The sequence below is a fragment of the Cetorhinus maximus genome, chromosome 25 (genome assembly GCF_964194155.1).
Source record: "Cetorhinus maximus chromosome 25, sCetMax3.hap1.1, whole genome shotgun sequence".
Lineage (NCBI taxonomy): Eukaryota > Metazoa > Chordata > Chondrichthyes > Lamniformes > Cetorhinidae > Cetorhinus > Cetorhinus maximus.
Genome location: NC_135903.1, coordinates 44,557,168 through 44,576,203, shown reverse-complemented (window position 1 = coordinate 44,576,203; position 19,036 = coordinate 44,557,168).

The following is a 19,036-nucleotide window of genomic DNA, read 5'->3' as shown; positions in this document are numbered from 1 at the left end:
GATGTAAGGGTAGAATGGTGGAAGAGCTGTCTGCAGCCAGAATATTTCACACGGAGCTGGAAACACAACAACAAACCTTTAGGATCTGAAAAGCATCAACCTGTACTCACAGGGACACTCTCACAGCACAATGCTTTACTGAAAATTATCATCAAAGATGGCAGGACTATCTCCAACAAACCCGGGAATACTGAATGCTCCTCCATATTGTCCTGCCCTTCCCTCTGTCCCCAATACTCCTTCTAATCTCACCTCTTTCCGTGTATTCACAATATCCAGCGGGCTTCCCCTCTTTGACTCTGAATGATCTGTCCTCAGGAAAGGTCTCAGCTTCATCCCCCTACACCCCCACCTCAATGAATTTCAGGTTCAGCACAATGCTGAACTCCTCTTCCATCACCTTCACCTCACACACTCTGCTTTGGTCAGCAGTCTTACACATTGGGACCCTTTTACCTGTCTCCAGTATTCTCCCTTCACTTGGACCCCTCCCTCTGGCCTCTTATCCCCTTTTGACCATTTCATTGAGAACTGTCAGTGTGACATTGGCCTTCTCTGTTCCTCAGATCATACTGATATATTCCTATTTGTGCCATCAATTCATTTATCTCATTACAAATGTTTCTTTGTGCATTCAGATAAAGAGCCTTTAATTCTGTCTTGTACCATTTTTCCTTAACGTGATCCTATTTGCTTCTGCAATTATGTTTGTACACTCTGTTCCTTCCTGTCACACTCAGGTTATCATCACTGTCCTGTTATTATAATAATATAATACCTTGGGCTTATTTACTTTACAACACACAAAACACCAATCGCTCATAGGGATTGGGTAAAGACGTTGTGGGTTCATTTATTAATTCTAGGCACGAGAACAGTTATATATGGGTAAAGCTTATGGGCATCAGAGCTGTGTGTGTGTGCTCTGCTCAAAGCAAAAGTGAAACTAAGACTGGATCACATGACACATTTCTCTTCTAGGCATATTACAACAATTACCCCTATCGCCACCCTGCACCATTGCTTTGTCCTTTCATCCACACCACTCTGAGCCCCTCATTCAACTCTCTGATCTTATTTACCTTATGCTAACTCACTTGTGGCTCAGGTAGTAATCCAGAGATTATTACCTTTGTGGTTCTGCTTTTTAATTTAGCTCTAGCAGCTCATCCTCCCTTGGCAGAACCTGTATCTTAGTGCTACCCATGTTGTTGGTTCCCACATGAACCATGATAACTGGATCCTTCCCCTCCCGCTCCAAGGCCGGGAATTTCCCTCCCCGTGTGGTGGGACTCGCCGTGGGAGATTCTGTGGCCCAGCCAAAAGTCCATTGACTTATGGCGGGATCAAAAGTTCCAGGCGGTTGGCAGGGCCAGAAAACCTTGCCCCAAGTTCCTCTCCAGCACTGAGGAACTGTCCTTAATCCTGGCACTGAGACGGCAACGCAGGACTCACACTCTCGCTGCAGAGGACAGTGTCTATTGCCCTAATTATAATGCCCCCGCCTCTTTCTTACTCCCACCACTTGAATGGCTCCTTGCACCATGGCCAGTCTGCTCAACCTCATTGCAGTCCCTGCTCTCATCCACACAGGCTACAAGAACCTCAAACCTGTTGGACAAATCAAGGACTTGAGGCTCGTCCATTGCTACCTCTGGAACCCCATACATGCCTCACTCGCAGTCACACCATCCTACCTCTGACCACAGTCCAAATTCGAAGTACATAGCCTAAGGAATGTGACTGCCTCCTGGAGAAAAGTATCCAGGTGACTTTCCCCCTGCCTGATACATCACAGTGTCTGCAGATCAGCCTCCAGCTAGTCAACCCTGAGCCAAAGCTCCTCAAGATCCAGACATTTGCTGTAGATTTCTTTTTTATGTATTCTTTCATGGATATGGATGTCACTGGCAGTGCCAGCATGTGTTGCCCATCTGTAATTGCCCTTGAAGTGAGTGGCTTGCTAGGCCATGTCAAGAGGCAGCCACATTACTGTGGGTGTGGAGTCACATGTAGGCCAGACCAGGTAAGGGTGGCGGATTTCCTTCGCTAAAGGGCCTCAGTGAATCAGAGAACAACAATCGATAGCAGTTGTCATGGTCACCATCACTGAGACTAGTTTTATATTCCAGATTAATTAATTTAATTTAAATTCCACCTGCTGCCATTTTGAAGCCATGACACCAGAGCATTAGCCTGGGCCTTACCAGACATCACCACTAGGCCACCATCTCCCCTTGTGGCTATTGTGGATCATACTGGTGTTTATTTCATCCGTTGGTCATGTGGCCGACCTTCTGTCTGACTCAGGTAGTTACTTCAAACTACTTTATTAACACTATATACAAGATAGGCTACAGAGTAGGTATGTCTCTTGAGTACAGACTGTTCCATCTACTCGACAGTTTCTAGTACATGACTGATATCACTGTTACATGATATATATCACTAGCTCATTAACATAACTATTCCATTAACCCATTATGCTACAGTTTCACCAGCTTCCCCATGCTACAAGTACAAAACACCACCTGTCCTGCCAGATCTACTGTAATTTATTTAGCTAATTAGTGTTTCAAACTTAGAAACTTGGTGCAGACATGATGGGCTGAATGGCCTCTTTCTACACCATAACTTTCCTATGGTTCTAAATATTTCTCAATGAATATTTGTAGTAATCAAGTAGTTTTACTAGTTAAGCTATAAATTTAATACAGTACTTACGTCACCCTGGCACTAGTTTAAACTGTTGCCCCAGTTTTGAGAATAGAAAGAAACCTTAAAACTCACCAAATTACCTACTTGCCTAGTTAATGCCTCTGGACTTTAGCTTTCAACTCCCACTGCCTCTTGCTCCCCCTCTCAGATCATTCCTTGTCTTGTGAAGGACCAGAACCGCACCTCTTACCTCCCTGTGCTGAGTTCCCTCACTCACCAGGCTCCCTGATGTGAGTAAGTACTCTGTCTAGCAGCGCTCCTTCAAGATAAACTTTTGCTAATTCCTTTGTGCATTTGCAAAACCTGCCTAGGAAACCTGTTCTAACTCACCACCCAATTAACTAACTGTGCAGCTCCCACTAGCGGGCGGGCTATCACTGAAAGAAACTACAATTTAATGTTACAGTTAAGTTAAATGCTAGTTGTAAATATGACTAGGTTTTTGAAAGAGATTAACACTTCAGTTCCCCCCAAATTCCCGGAATTAGGGAAGGACTCTGTCTAGCAGTGCATATCGAGCTGGACTTTATAATACTAACACTGTCTCTCACTGTCATCTTAAATGTCACTGTGCCTGTCACTCTCTGTCACTGTGTCTGTCACCGTGTCTGCCCCATGTCTGCCCCGTGTCCACCATGTCTGTCACCGTGCCTGTCACTCTCCGTCACTGTGTCTGTCAATCTCTGTCACCATGCGTGACACTCTCTGTCACTGTGTCTGTCACTCTCTGTAACTGTCTGTCACCATGTCTGTCACTGTTTCTGTCACCATGCCTGTCACTCTCTGCCACTATGTCTGCCGCTGTGTATGCCATTATGCCTGTCACTCTCTGCCACTGTATCTGTCACTCTTTGTCACTGTGTCTGTCAATCTCTGTCACCGTGCATGTCACTCTCTGTCACTGTGTCTGTCAATCTCTGTCACCGTGCATGTCACTCTCTGTCACTGTGTCTGTCACAGTGCCTGTCACTCTCTGTCACTGTGTCTGTCAATCTCTGTCGCTGTGTCTGTCACTCTCTCATGGTGTCTGTCAATCTCTGTCAGTGTGCCTGACACTCCTGCCACTGTGTCTGTCACTGTGTCTGTCACTCTTTGTCACTGTGTCTGTCAATCTCTGTCACCGTGCCTGACACTCCCTGTCACTGTGTCTGCCACTGTGCCTGCCAATCTCTGTCACCCTGTCTGTCACTGGGGTATTTTGTCCACCCACACAGTGAGTAGAGAGGTTTGTGGGGGTGGGGGTATTAAATTGTCAAAAATCTAAAACATAAACCCAACCTATTGTGCACATGGCTCCTTCTTGTGTAAGTCTGCTGGGTTGGTTTGGGTATTAGTAACTCCCTCTGGAGAGGTGGCTCCCTCATTATAATATTTCTGTTTATGTGATGGACATTACAGAGGAGATTGTGGCCTCATCTGGGGAACCTTAATCCAATGATGCAAGTGGACCAACGACATCCTCCTCTCTGTCGGGGAGATTGAAAAACCTCAGTCCCCTTTGGGGGTAGGGGAGTGGGGGCAGGAAATGGGTAATTGTGATGTGTGGATGCTGGGGAGGGGGAGCCCACCAGCTCAGTGTCTATGGGTGGAGGCTACAGCATCTCCTGTGAAAGGAATGGTTACAACTCTGAGGGGACGTGAGCCTGCCACTGGCGATCTGCACAATGGCAATCTAGACTGGCATAGTGCCACATGTGTGCCATCTAGACTGGCATAGTGCCACATGTGTGCCATCTAGACTGGCATAGTGCCACATGTGTGCCATCTAGACTGGCATAGTGCCACACGTGTGTAATCTAGACTGGCATAGCGCCACATGTGTGCCATCTAGACTGGCATAGTGCCACATGTGTGCCATCTAGACCCTGCATAGTGCCACATGTGTGCAATCTAGACTGGCATAGTGCCACATGTGTGCCATATAGACTGGCATAGTGCCACATATGTTCAATCTAGACTGGCATAGTGCCACACGTGTGCAATCTAGACTGGCATAGTGTCACATGTGTGCCATCTAGACTGGCATAGTGCCACATGTGTGCCATCTAGACTGGCATAGTGCCACATGTGTGCAATCTAGACTGGCATAGTGCCACATGTGTGCAATCTAGACTGGCATAGTGCTGCACATGTGCCATCTAGAGTGGCATAGTGCCACATGTGTGCGATCTAGACTGGCATAGTGCCACATGTGTGTAATCTAGACTGGCATAGTGCCACATGTGTGCCATCTAGACTGGCATAGTGCCACACGTGTGTAATCTAGACTGGCATAGCGCCACATGTGTGCCATCTAGACTGGCATAGTGCCACATGTGTGTAATCTAGACTGGCATAGTGCCACAAGTGTGCAAACTAGACTGACATAGTGTCACATGTGTGCCATCTAGACTGGCATAGTGCCACACGTGTGTAATCTAGACTGGCATAGTGCCACACGTGTGCAAACTAGACTGGCATAGTGCTACACGTGTGCCATCTAGACTGGCATAGTGCCACATGTGTGTCATCTAGACTGGCATAGTGCCACATGTGTGCCATCTAGACTGGCATAGTGCCATGTGTGTGCCATCTAGACTGGCATAGTGCCACATGTGTGCCATCTAGACTGGCATGGTGCCACATGTGTGCAAACTAGACTGGCATAGTGCCACACGTGTGCAATCTAGACTGGCATAGTGCCACACGTGTGCCATCTAGACTGGCATAATGCCACGTGTGTGCAAACTAGACTGGCATAGTGCCACATGTGTGCCATCAAGACTGGCATAATGCCACATGTGTGCAAACTAGACTGGCATAGTGCCACATATGTGCAATCTAGACTGGCATAGTGCCACATGTGTGCCATCTAGACTGGCATAGTGCCACATGTGTGCAAACTAGACTGGCATAGTGCCACATGTGTGCAAACTAGACTGGCATAGTGCCACATTTGTGAAAACTAGACGGGCATAGTGCCACACGTGTGCCATCTAGACCGGCATAGTGCCACATGTGTGCAAACTAGACTGGCATAGTGCCACATGTGTGCAAACTAGACTGGCATAGTGCCACATTTGTGAAAACTAGACGGGCATAGTGCCACACGTGTGCAATCTAGACTGGCATAGTGCCACACGTGTGCCATCTAGACTGGCATAGTGCCACATGTGTGCCATCTAGACTGGCATAGTGCCACATGTGTGCCATCTAGAGTGGCATAGTGCCACATGTGTGCAATCTAGACTGGCATAGTGCCACATGTGTGCAATCTAGACTGGCATAGTGCTGCACATGTGCCATCTAGAGTGGCATAGTGCCACACGTGTGCCATCTAGAGTGGCATAGTGCCACACATGTGCCATCTAGACTGGCATAGTGCCACACGTGTGCAATCTAGACTGGCATAGTGCCACACGTGTGCAATCTAGACTGGCATAGTGCCACATGTGTGCCATCTAGAGTGGCATTGTGCCACATGTGTGTAATCTAGACTGGCATAGTGCCACGTGTGCAATCTAAACTGGCATAGTGCCACACATGTGCAATCTAGACTGGCATAGTGCCACACATGTGCAATCTAGACTGGCATAGTGCCACACATGTGCAATATAGACTGGCATAGTGCCACAAGTGTGCAGACTAGACTGGCATAGTACCACACGTGTGCCATCTAGAGTGGCATAGTGCCACACGTGCACCATCTAGAGTGGCATAGTGCCACACGTGTGCCATCTAGACTGGCATAGTGCCACATGTGTGCAAACTAGACTGGCATAGTGCCACATGTGTGCAATCTAGACTGGCATAGTGCCACATGTGTGCAATCTAGACTGGCATAGTGCCACATGTGTGCCATCTAGACTGGCATAGTGCCACATGTGTGCAAACTAGACTGGCATAGTTCCACATGTGTGCAATATAGACTGGCATAGTGCTACATGTGTGCAATCTAGACTGGCATAGTGCCACATGTGTGTAATATTGACTGGCACAGTGCCACACGTGTGCAATCTAGACGGGCATAGTGCCACACATGTGCAATCTAGACTGGCATAGTGCCACATGTGTGCAATCTAGACTGGCATAGTGCCACATGTGTGCCATCTAGACTGGCATAGTGCCACATGTGTGCAATCTAGACTGGCATAGTGCCACATGTGTGCAATCTAGACTGGCATAGTGCTACATGTGTGCAATCTAGACTGGCATAGTGCCACACGTGTGCAATCTAGACTGACATAGTGCCACACGTGTGCAATCTAGACTGACATAGTGCCACACGTGTGCAATCTAGACTGACATAGTGCCACACATGTGCCATCTAGACTGGCATAGTGCCACACGTGTGCAATCTAGACTGACAGAGTGCCACATGTGTGCAATCTAGACCCTGCATAGTGCCACACGTGTGCAATCTAGACTGGCATAGTGCCACATGTGTGCAATCTAGACTGGCATAGTGCCACACGTGTGCAATCTAGACCCTGCATAGTGCCACACGTGTGCAATCTAGACTGGCATAGTGCTACATGTGTGCAATCTAGACTGTCATAGTGCCACATGTGTGCCATCTAGACTGGCATAGTGCCACATGTGTGCCATCTAGACTGGCATAGTGCCACATGTGTGCCATTGGCCACCAATGTTGTAGCACCTGTGCAGAGTGATTTGGGATTGTGTTTGCTCGTGTGCTGCCACTGACGTCATTCTCCTGTATTGCTGCAGGAGGAAAGTGCCCAGAATGCCACGGAGAGGGTCCGGACCGATCACCACAATCCAGGCTCCAATGGAGCAGCGGGTGCTGGAACTGGCTGGAATCCAATGGGGACAGTGAGGCCAGGGTGCAGTCAGGAGCGGGTGAGTCACCTTAGAAACAGGCACGGGGGAAGCATCCGGTGAGAATGAGGGATGGTTGTGCTTCCGATTAACAGGACGTCAGGTGGAGCTGCAGCTGAATCTGTGGGCTCCTGTCTGGACAGTCGGATCTCCTGACCATTCGGTTTCCTCAAGCAGATCAATCACAGGATTAGCTGCCATCTCCAGGGAAAATCCACTCACCTCTGAGGAGGGGGAGGAGGGGACCTCAGAGGCTGCAGTGTCACATAATCCACCCCCAGCCCCCACAACAACCGCCCCCACCAGCTCAGATTCTGTCACTTCAGTGAGTATGGGCTGAGGAGTAGATTCAGGGTCACAACCAGGTCTGAGCACCAGGCAAACCCTGGACCAGCTGTCGGAAGCTGGGTTAGCCGAGGCAACTGATACATGGAGGACGGAGGGAGCCCCAGGCTGATACTGAGACCCAGGCTGATACTGAATCCCAGGCTGATACTGAATCCCAGGCTGATACTGAATCCCAGGCTGATACTGGGCCCCAGGCTGATACTGAGACCCAGGCTGATACTGAATCCCAGGCTGATACTGGGCCCCAGGCTGATACTGAGCCCCGGGCTGATACTGGGCCCCAGGCTGATACTGAGCCCCGGGCTGATACTGAGCCCCCGGCTGATACTGAATCCCAGGCTGATACTGAGCCCCCAGCTGATACTGAGACCCAGGCTGATACTGAATCCCAGGCTGATACTGAGCCCCAGACTGATACTGAGCCCCAGGCTGATACTGAGCCCCAGACTGACACTGAACCCCCGGCTGATACTGAGCCCCCGGCTGATATTGAGCCCCAGGCTGATACTGAGACCCCGGCTGATACCGAGCCCCTGGCTGATACCGAGCCCCAGGCTGATACTGAGTCCCAGGCTGATACAGGGCCCCAGGCTGATACTGAGACCCAGGCTGATACTGAGCCCCAGGCTGATACTAGCCCCTGGCTGATACTGAGCCCCAGGCTGATACTAGCCCCTGGCTGATACTGAGCCCCAGGCTGATACTGAGCCCCAGGCTGATACTGAGCCCCAGGCTGATACTGAGCCCCAGGCTGATACTGAGCCCCAGGCTGATACTGAGCCCCAGGCTGATGATGAGCTTCTGGAATTTTCTATGAGACAGTAGATACTGGAGGTACAGTGTGAGGTGTGTGAAGATCTGGCGGAGATTCCAGAGGGTACGCACACCCTGCCTTGGACAGTGGATGAGACCGTCCAGACCATGAGAGCTGCGATCTCCCTCCCGTCTTCATGCACTGCTCCCTCCATCGAGAGATTGGCGACTCTCATGGAGAGCCAGACCCAGCAGACCAGTCAGTGGCTGAGGGAGAAGCCTGCAGGCCTGCTCATCATGGCCTTGGCTGGGTCTCTATGGAGCAGTACCGAGGGGAGAGCAGAATGAAGCTCCTGGGGTCACCTCAGCTCCTCGCCCTTCCCAGCTCAGCAGGGAGGTACATGTGTGCCTTGTGAGGGAGGTGATGTTGCTGCCTTCTCCGACTGGGGCTCCTCCCAGGGTGGAGTGGCTCCTCTGTCCCCCTGCCAGTGACACCAGTGCCTCAAGTTATCGAGATGACAGAAAGGCAGCCAGAGTGATGGCTGCCAACCTCACCCCAGGCCACAGGGCACTGAGGCCAGCAGCCTGCCTCCAGCACACTGAGCAATGAGGGGGGAAACACCACACAGGTAGGCACTTAAAAGGCTTAAGAAAATAATCTAGATGCACTTTAGCTTCAAGAGGGTGTTCAGGAAATTATTGATTCCCCACTTGTGAGTTTTTATTAACATAATAAATGTTGAATTTGCTTCATGACTGTCTCAATGCAGCGTTGATGGTCAGCCAACTGCATCATGTAATCATCAGTGAACATCCCCACTTCTAGCCTTATGATGGAAGGAAGGTCATTGATGAAGCAGCTGAAGATGGTTGGGCCGAGGACACTACCCTGAGGAACTCCTGCAGTGATGTCCTGGAGCTGAGATGATTGACCTTCAACAACCACAACCATCTTCCTTTGTACTAGGTATGACTCCAACCAGCGGAGAGTTTTCCCCCTGATTCCCATTGACTCCAGTTTTTCTAGGGCTCCTTGATGCCACACTCGGTCAAATGCTGCCTTGATGTCAAGGGCAGTCACTCTCACCTCACCTCGGGAGTTCAGCTCTTTTGTCCGTGTTTGAACCAAGGCTGTAATGAGGTCAGGAGCTGAGTGGCCCTGGCGGAACCCAGACTGGGCGTCAGTGAACAGGTTATTGCTGAGCAAGTGCCGCTTGATAGCACTGTTGATGACCCCTTCCATTACTTTACTGACGATGGAGAGTAGACTGATGGGGCGGTAATTGGCCGGGTTGGATTTGTCCTGCTTTTTGTGTACAGGACATACCTGGGCAATTTTCCACATTGCTGGGTAGATGTCAGTGTTGTAGCTGTACTGGAACAGCTTGGCTAGGGGCACGGCAAGTTCTGGAGCACAAGTCTTTAGTACTATTGCCGGAATGTTGTTAGGGCCCATAGCCTTTTCAGTAACCAGTGCCTTCGGCCGTTTCTTGATATCATGTGGAGTAAATCGAATTGGCTGAAGACTGGCATCTGTGATGCTGGGGACCTCTGGAGGAGGCCAAGATGGATCATCCACTTGGGGCTTCTGACTGAAGATTGTTGCAAATGCTTCAGCCTTATCTTTTGCACTGATGTGCTGGGCTCCCCCCACCACCCCCATCCCCCTCACATCCCCAACCTCCCCCCGTCCCACCCACACCCCCAACCTCCCCCCATCCCACCCACACCCCCAACCTCCCCCCATCCCACCCACACCCCCAACCTCCCCCCGTCCCCCCATCCCGCCCACACCGCCAACCTCCCCCCAACCCACCCACACCCCCAACCTCCCCACATCCCGCCCACACCCCCAACCTCCCCCCATTCCACCCACACCCCCAACCTCCCCCCGTCCCCCCATCCCGCCCACACCGCCAACCTCCCCCCAACCCACCCACACCCCCAACCTCCCCACATCCCGCCCACACCCCCAACCTCCCCCCATTCCACCAACACCCCCAACCTCCCCCCATCCTGCCCACACCCCCAACCTCCCCCCATCCCACCCACACCCCCAACCTCCCCCCGTCCCCCTGTCCCACCCACACCCCCAACCTCCCCCCATCCCGCCCACACCCCCAACCTCCCCCCATCCCACCCACACCCCCAACCTCCCCCCATCCCACCCACACCCCCAACCTCCCCCCATCCCGCCCACACCCCCAACCTCCCCCCATCCCGCCCACACCCCCAACCTCCCCCCATCCCGCCCACACCCCCAACCTCTCCCACCCCTCAACAGCCTCCACCAACCTCCAAACTCTCAGCCTGAAGGTTCCAGTGTTTTTTAAAGTTGGTTTTTCAGGTCCGCAGCTCTGCCCTTGACTGCTCAGACTGGGGGGTGAACAAGAAATTCCATTTAGAGCAACAAGCCCGGGCCCCTCCTGTCCCCAGGCCCCAGTGTCTGCACCCCACCCCCCCGACCCCTACACCAGGCCCTGCTCTTGGCCTTGGTATAGTGCAGCACCCAGGCCCTCATTCAGAGCTGCTGTGTACAGGATGAAAGGTTAATAACAGTCCTGGGAACCTATAACTGGTGGGATAATGAGGTATTTCAGCATCTTCCCTCGGGCTCTTTGATAATCCACCATCCAACTGATGCGTTGGCATAATGGCACTAGACTGGTGTTTCAGCTCACTGCCTTTATATCTTTGTCATCATTGGTGGGGAATTCTCTTCACCACTCTCACGGGGCTTTTAAAGTTGGTTCAGGGGCTTTGCAATGCTCCAGAGGTTAGGGGTGTATTGGCGTTAGAGTATCCTAACCAACCAAAGAGCTTCCTTACTTCTCCCCCAGTTGTCGGTTCTTTGTGACAGAGACCTTCAGTGTAGTTACCTCTGCAGGATCCACCTTATAACCTTCACTTGAAATCATCTGAGCCAAGTACTTGACCTCACGTTTGAACAAAGAATATTTGCTGGGCTTTAGCTTCATTCTTTGTTCCTGAAGTATGTCAAGAGTCAGGGCTGAGGGAGTAGACACTGTTGGAGGGGCAGTACTGAGAGACCATCAGACTGTCAGGGGGTCAGAACAAAGGGAGCATTGCAATGTCAGGGGTCAGTACTGAGGGAGTATTGGACTGTCGGAGGGTCAGTGCTGAGGGAGTGTCACACTGGCAGAGGGTCTGTACTGAGGGAGTGCTGCACTGTCAGAAGGTCAGTACTGAGAGAGAACTACAATGTTGGAGGGTCAGTACTGAGGGAGTGTCACACTGTCGGAGGGTCAGTACTGAGGGAGTGTCACACTGTCAGAGGGTCAGTACTGAGGGAGTATCGCACTGTTGTAGGGCAGTACTCAGGGGCTGTTGACGGTCAGAGGTGTAATATTGAGGGAGTGCCGCATTGTCGGAAGGGCAGTGCTGAGGGAGTGCTGCACAGTTGGAGAAACTATATTTTGAGTGAAACACTAAACCAAGGTTCTGTCTGTTCTCTCAGGTGAATCAAAGATCCCACAGCAATATTTCAAAGAGGGGGAGAGTTATCCTTATTGTCACGAGCAATATTAATTCCTCAGTCAACATCACTGATGCAGATTAACCTGGTTGTTATCACATTACTGTTTGTAGAGCCTGCTGTGCACAAATTGGCTGCTGTGTTACATTACAACAGTGACTACACTTCAGAAGTATTTCACTGGCTGTTAAGTGATTTAGAGCAACTTGAGTATGTGAAAGGCACTATATAAATGCAAGTCTTTCCTTCCGAATGGTTTTTATTATCTGGATTTTATTATTTTTCTGCTCAGTTTTGCTATGTCTGGTGTTCCTCAGCTCACTATTCCACACAGAGCCTGTGCATCCCTCCTCACCCCCTCAAACACTGCCTCAGTGACCTCAGTGACCCCTCGCAATACCCTGGGCTGCATGTGTCGGGCAGGCCTGAGGTACTTTTAAAAAAATATAAACAGAAAATCCTGGAAATACGAGGTGCATCTGTTGGGAGAGGAAGAGAGTTAATATTTCAGATCAATGACCTTATGTCAGGACTGGGAAATGTTCGCGGTATCACAGGTTTTAGACAGAGTCAGGGATAAGGGGGAGTGGAGGAAGAGCAAAAGGGTAAAAGACAGGAGAAATTCAGTGAAAGGGATGATGGTGCTCGGCAGAAGGGGGTGGTAAAGGGACATGAAAGGTAACAAAAGTTCATTTAAAAGATGGATCTAGAAGACGTGTAAATGGAAAAACCAAATCATCAACGACAGCTGTGTACCTAAAGCAGAACACAGACTAAAGGAAATAATAAGCAGAGATTATGATCTGAAATTCTGAATTGAGACTGAAGGCTGCAAAGTGCCTAATTGAAAGGTGAAGTGTTGCTTCTCAAGCCTATGTTCAGCTTCACTGGAACATTGAGAAGTCAGAATGGGAATCAAGTCATGAAATTGTAGCTTGGGGTCAGGCTGCAAGATTTTATTCAGAATTCCAGCAGGTGGCACCAAATACACAGTTTACACAAGCCCATGATTGGTGGATATTTCCCTCGGACCATATAATCCTTCCAGCCTGCTCCACTATTCAATTAGATATTGTTTTGGATTTCCAGCATCTGCAGTTTTTTGCTTTTATCAATTATATAATTGCTGGCCTTTACCTCATCTCCATACCTGCCTTAATTCATTATCCCTTCATCATAGGGTGGCTGAGTTACTACTATTGATAGACTTGAATTGCAGACACTTGAGTGGAAGCATTAAGTTTATTTACAATATATTCAGCATCAACTACACGTGTGCTTTCAACTCCAACTCTATCTCTACACTGACTGCTGAGGTAAGCCACGCTACTCTCCTATTGGTTACTACAGATCATGTGATCTTGCCTAACAAATATTATTCTGAAAGGTACATTACACACTAAATAAAACCAGAATGACCACATTCCTCCCCCTTTAACTCAGCTATACACATTATATTTACAAGTACATATTTTACAAGACAACATAATATTTACACTGGGTAAGGAATTTACAAGTTCAGTCTTTCAGGTGGTTTCCTGGTACGTGTGGAATGTTGCAGCTCCACAACTTCAGATTCTTTGTCAGGAACCTTCTTTTCCGGAGTTGCCTGAACATCAGGTGCTTCGGTGGGCACTTGCAGTTCTGTATCCTCAACTCTTACAGGAACACCAGACATGTCAGTCCTGGGTTGAGTATCCTCAACAGGAAATGCAGACCCAGCAATGGTCATTGGTGGAACCAAATCTTGGTGATTTGTCTCCCTCTTCCTTAAATGGTCCACATGTTTATGGATGATCCGGCCTTCCACCTCCACGTGGTAAGTTAGAGGTCCAGTCACCGCACTTATTTCACCCGGTAACCACTTTGGTCCTTCTCTGAAGTTTTTCACATACACCGACTCTCACACGGTAAATTTCCTCTCTCGACTATGCCAGTCTAGTCTAGTTTTCTGGCTTCCCTGACTCTTTTCCACTTTACCCCCCTAAATTCGGCATTATTAAACTCAATCTCATCCTGAGACAGTGTTTCAACAATAAATCCGCAGGTGTGACACCTGTTGTTGTGTGAGGGGTGGTCCTGTAATGATAAAAGAAAGCGTGCTAGCTTGGTTGCCAAGGAATCACCAGTTAGCTTTTTCATGCCTGCCTTGAACGTTTGAACTGCCCTTTCGGCCAGTCCGTTTGAGGAAGGGTGGGTACGGTGCAGTTTTCACATGAGTGATACTGTTAAGGCTGATAAACCGTTGAAACTCAGCACTTGTAAATGCCGTGCCGATATCGGAAATGACTACTTCTGGAAGTCCATGAATGGCAAAACTCTGGCGTAGTTTCTCAATTGTAGCGCCCAACATTGGTGACTTCACCTCATATATGTCCAACCATTTTGAATAGGCATCGACAATGAGCAGAAACATTGTTCCCAGGAAAGGTCCAATGTGGTCAATGTGTAACCGCACCCAGGGTCTACCTGGCCACTCCCATGGGTGTAATGGAGCTGTCACTGGCAACTTTTGCAGTTGCTGACATTGCACACAGTGCTTTACTAAACTCTCTATTTCACCATCCATCCCTGGCCACCATAGATAGCTGTGTGCTATGGTCTTCATTCGGGAAATTCCTGGATGGGCACTGTGTAGTTCAATTAAAAGTGGCTCCCTTCTCTTTGGAGGAACTATCACTCGTACTCCCCACAATAAGATACCATCCTGGCTGGTTATTTCATGTCTCCTGTTGAAGTGTGGTTTCATTTTGTCATATGAGTTCCTGTGACCCTTCCAGGTATCAGACAGCCTTCTGTAACCCTGGTAATGGGGATTATGGTCTCTGCTGGTGGCACCTCACCTGAGGAGGGAGAGAGGAGCAGAAGGGAGAGGAGGCCGGGTGTCCCAATGCAGCATCCAGGGGAGGGACCTGTGGGAGGAGAGGCGCAGGCACAAGGGGCACAGGGTCAGCACGTAGTCCAAGGCAGAAGGGGCCGCAGAAGACACCACTATCCTGCTGCCAGGGTTTACAGGCAGCGATGCAGCTACCTCAATGTGTCTGAGGTGCAATACCGAAAGAGGCTCCGCCTCTCCAGGGAGACCATGACCTCCATTTGTCAGATGATCGGCCCTGAGATCAGCTCTGACTGTGTGGGTGGACACCCCATGACAGTGGCTCTGAAGGACACAGTGCCCCTCAACCTCTATACCTCCGGCTCTTTACAGGGGTCAGTGGGGGATCTTTGTGAAGTCTCCCAATCAGCTGTCCACAGTTGCGTCAAGCTGATGACAGAAACTCTGTTCAGGTGGGGATTGACTTTTATTCATTACTGCGCAGACGAGGCCAGCCAGGCTGAGTGAGCCAGAGGCTTCGCGGCCATTGCTGGCTTCCCCCGTGTCCAGGGTGCTATAGTCTGTACACATGTGGCCATCAAGGCGCCAGCAGGTGAGCCCGGTGCCTTCGTCAACAGGAAGGGCTTCCACTCCATGAACGTGCAGATAGTGTGTGATCACCGGATGCTGATTCTCCAAGTCTGTGCAAGGTACCCAGGCAGCTCCCACAATGCCTACATCCTCAGACACTCCCAGGTGCCGGGGCTCTTCAGTGCTCCAGCCCGGCTGGATGGATGGCTCCTGGGTGACAAGGGCTCTCCCTTGAAGGGGCAGCTCATGACGCCTCTCCCCCATCCAAGATCAGAGGCGGACAGTGTTATAATATGAGTCATGTCTCCACAAGGGCGGTGGTAGAGAGAACCACGGGTCTTCTGAAGATGTGCTTATGATGCCTGGACTGTTCAGGGGGAGCTCTACAAGAGGATTTTGATGCAGCTGCACAGGCCACAGAGGATGAGTCCAGTAGTGAGTCAGAAGAGGAGCACGGTGAGGGGAACACTGAGGGTGTGGAGGCAGACCTCAGTAACCTCCAGGGAGGCAGGGACACCAGGGATGCCTTGACCCAACCTTCCTTCAGCTAGACTGCCAAAGATCAGCTTCAACCACAGCCAGGGCTGCCTCCATCCCGAGTGTCTGAAATGACCCTTTCATTTGAACCCAAAGAACACTCAGTGCCTGTGCAATAAAGTTCAGAATCACTTAGGTCCAGCATTACAGACTGGCATCCGCTGGATCAATAAAATAAAAAGGAGAAGCATATTCAGGCCATGACGACAAAAACACAATTTATCTCATTTTGACAATTCCAAACTATTTACATAACCTTCTCTGGTCTTCATTCCCAGACCAGTATAGATAGATTAAACATAAATGAACATAAAATCACCCATGAACTGTCCCTCTTGTGCTCATGGTGCCTTTAACTTACATTTGCGAGTGCTACATCTTGGTGTTTCCCCCTCGCTGGCACCGGTATTGGAGACAGCCTCACTCTGCTGTCCTGTTGGCCTTGGTGACCTTGGCAGTCGTCCTCTGGCCAGTGGAGCCTGTGCTGGCCCCGCCTGGGAGGGAGCTGCCAGTGCCATGGCTGGCATCTCCCCAGTCACCACAGCCTCATCAGATGTCACAGTTACTGGCAGAGGGGTGGAGGAGCTGCTGCCGTCATCCAGAGCGCCCTGAGAGGAGCCCGCAGAGACAACAGGCAGCTCGTGGGTCAACGTGAGGTCGCTTTGGACCTCCCTGCTCACCATTGATGGACGGGTACCTAGCTGGGGTACTGGGTGCCTCATCCATCTCCCACACTGACACTGACCAGCTGAGGTCATTGTCGCTATGAGGGCTGCAGGTCTGAGCACAACCCCAAGAACCTCTGATTCTGTCCCTGGAGCTGCCTCTCCATGAGAGTCGCCACTCTCTCAATGGAGGAGACAGTGCGCTCAGCCATGAGGGTCAACTTAGATGAGGGAAGTGAATGAACTATCGCCAAGTTTGCAGATGACACAAAAATAGATGGGAAGGCAAGTGGTGAGGATGACACAAAGCGTCTACTAAGTGAGTGGGCAAAAACTTGGCAGATGGAATATAATGTTGGAAAATGTGAGGTTATGCACTTTGGCAGGAAGAATAGAGGAGCTGAATATTATTTAAATGGGGAAAGACTTCAGAAAGCTGTAGCACAGAGGGATTTGGGGGTCCTTGTGCATGAATCACAAAAAGCTAATATACAAGTTCAGCAGGTAATAGGGAAGCAAATGGAATGTTGGCCTTTATTTCAAAGGGAATGGAGTATAAAAATAGGGAAGTCTTGCTAAAATTATACAGGGCACTAGTTAGACCACACCTAGAATACTATGAACAGTTTTGGTCCCCTTATCTAAAGAAAGATATACTGGCGTTGGAGGCAGTCCAGAGAAGGTTCATTAGGTTGATCTTGGATATGGAGGGATTTTCTTATGAGGAGAGGTTGAATCGGTTGGGCCTGTACTCATTGGAGTTTAGAAGAATGAGAGGTGACCTTATTGAAACATATAAGATTCTTAAGGGGTTTGACAGGGTAGATGCTGAGAGGTTGTTTCCCCTTGTGGGAGAGTCTAGGACCAGAGGGCATAATCTCAGAGTAAGGGGTCGCCCATTTAAGACAGAGATGAGGGGGAATTTCTTCTCTCAGAGGGAAGTCAATCTGTGGAATTCTTTACCACAGAGGGCTGTAGAGGTTGGATTGTTAAGTATATTCAAGGCTGAGATAGACAGATTTTTAATCAGTAAGGACTTCAAGGGTTAAGGGGAAAAGGCAGGAAAGTGGAGTTGAGGATTAGCAGATCAGCCATGATCACATTGAATGGTGGAGCAGACTCGATGGGCCGAATGGCCTTCTTCTGCTCCAATGTTTTATGGTCTTATAAAGGAGACCATGGCACGCTGACCCTCACGGATCTCCGCCAAATCCTCCCGCACGTCTCACTGGACATCCAGCATCTGCTGCCTAATGCACGACTCCAGAGGCTCATCATCTGCCTTCAGCTCGGCACCGTCCTGGTCCCCAGCATCTTCTCACAGCCGGTGCCCTGGACACTCTCTGCCTTCGCCTGCACCTCAAGTGAGTGTGAACTGCCCTCACCAATGTGCACTGAGATACTAGCCATCGATCTAATGCCCACCGAGGTGCTGGTATCTGCACTGGTGCCTGGTGCAGAGAGTGGGTGTGACACTAGTGCAAACAACACCCGGTGTTCGTCGAGAGTCGGGGGGCCCTTCGAGGTGCACAGAGCAAACGCCTGCTGGAGAATCTAAAGGAGATCAAGAACATGTCATTAGTTAAAGTCATCACTCTGTCACTGTGCATGCCAGGCACCCTGGTGAGACAATGGAGATCTGCATCATGGTGCCATCATCTTTCAATGATCAATGGGGACTCCAGGTTCGAGGCTCCCATCAATGAAGAGACTGCACTAGAATGGTTACACAATCTGAAACTCTCACCTCTGTGCCCTGCGCTCTTACCTTCATGTGGCACCCCCGCCTCTCCACGCCCGGTTGCACGGGGAATGTGCCGGCTCTCCAGCTCCAGGGTGTCCTGCTGGAACCTGCTGAACAGCAGCAGGGTGGCCGGGCCTCGGACTGTACGTACCCTCTCTGATTGGTTATGGCTCGTCTCCTCCTGAAAGGACAGAGGAGCATTGATTAGTCCCCTCTCTACCTGCAGCGCCATTGCAGCCTGGCCAACCCCAGCTGAGGGACACCTCGCAGGGCACATTCGAGTTGTGGTCCTCAAGCCGCAAGGCCCTCAGTCCAAGCAGCCTGGGCTCACACCCTTGGCCAGCCCCATTTGACAGCTGGCGCTCAGACTCTAACACCCCTGAGATCCAGGGGGGATGGCCACACCTTAACACTTCACCACACTGACCCACGCCAACACGGTATTCACCCTGCCTGAGTGAAGCAGGTCATTGAAATGCTTCTGGCACTGAACCCAGGTGCATCGCACCACATCATGGTTACTCACCCAGGCTGCCACCTCCTCCCAA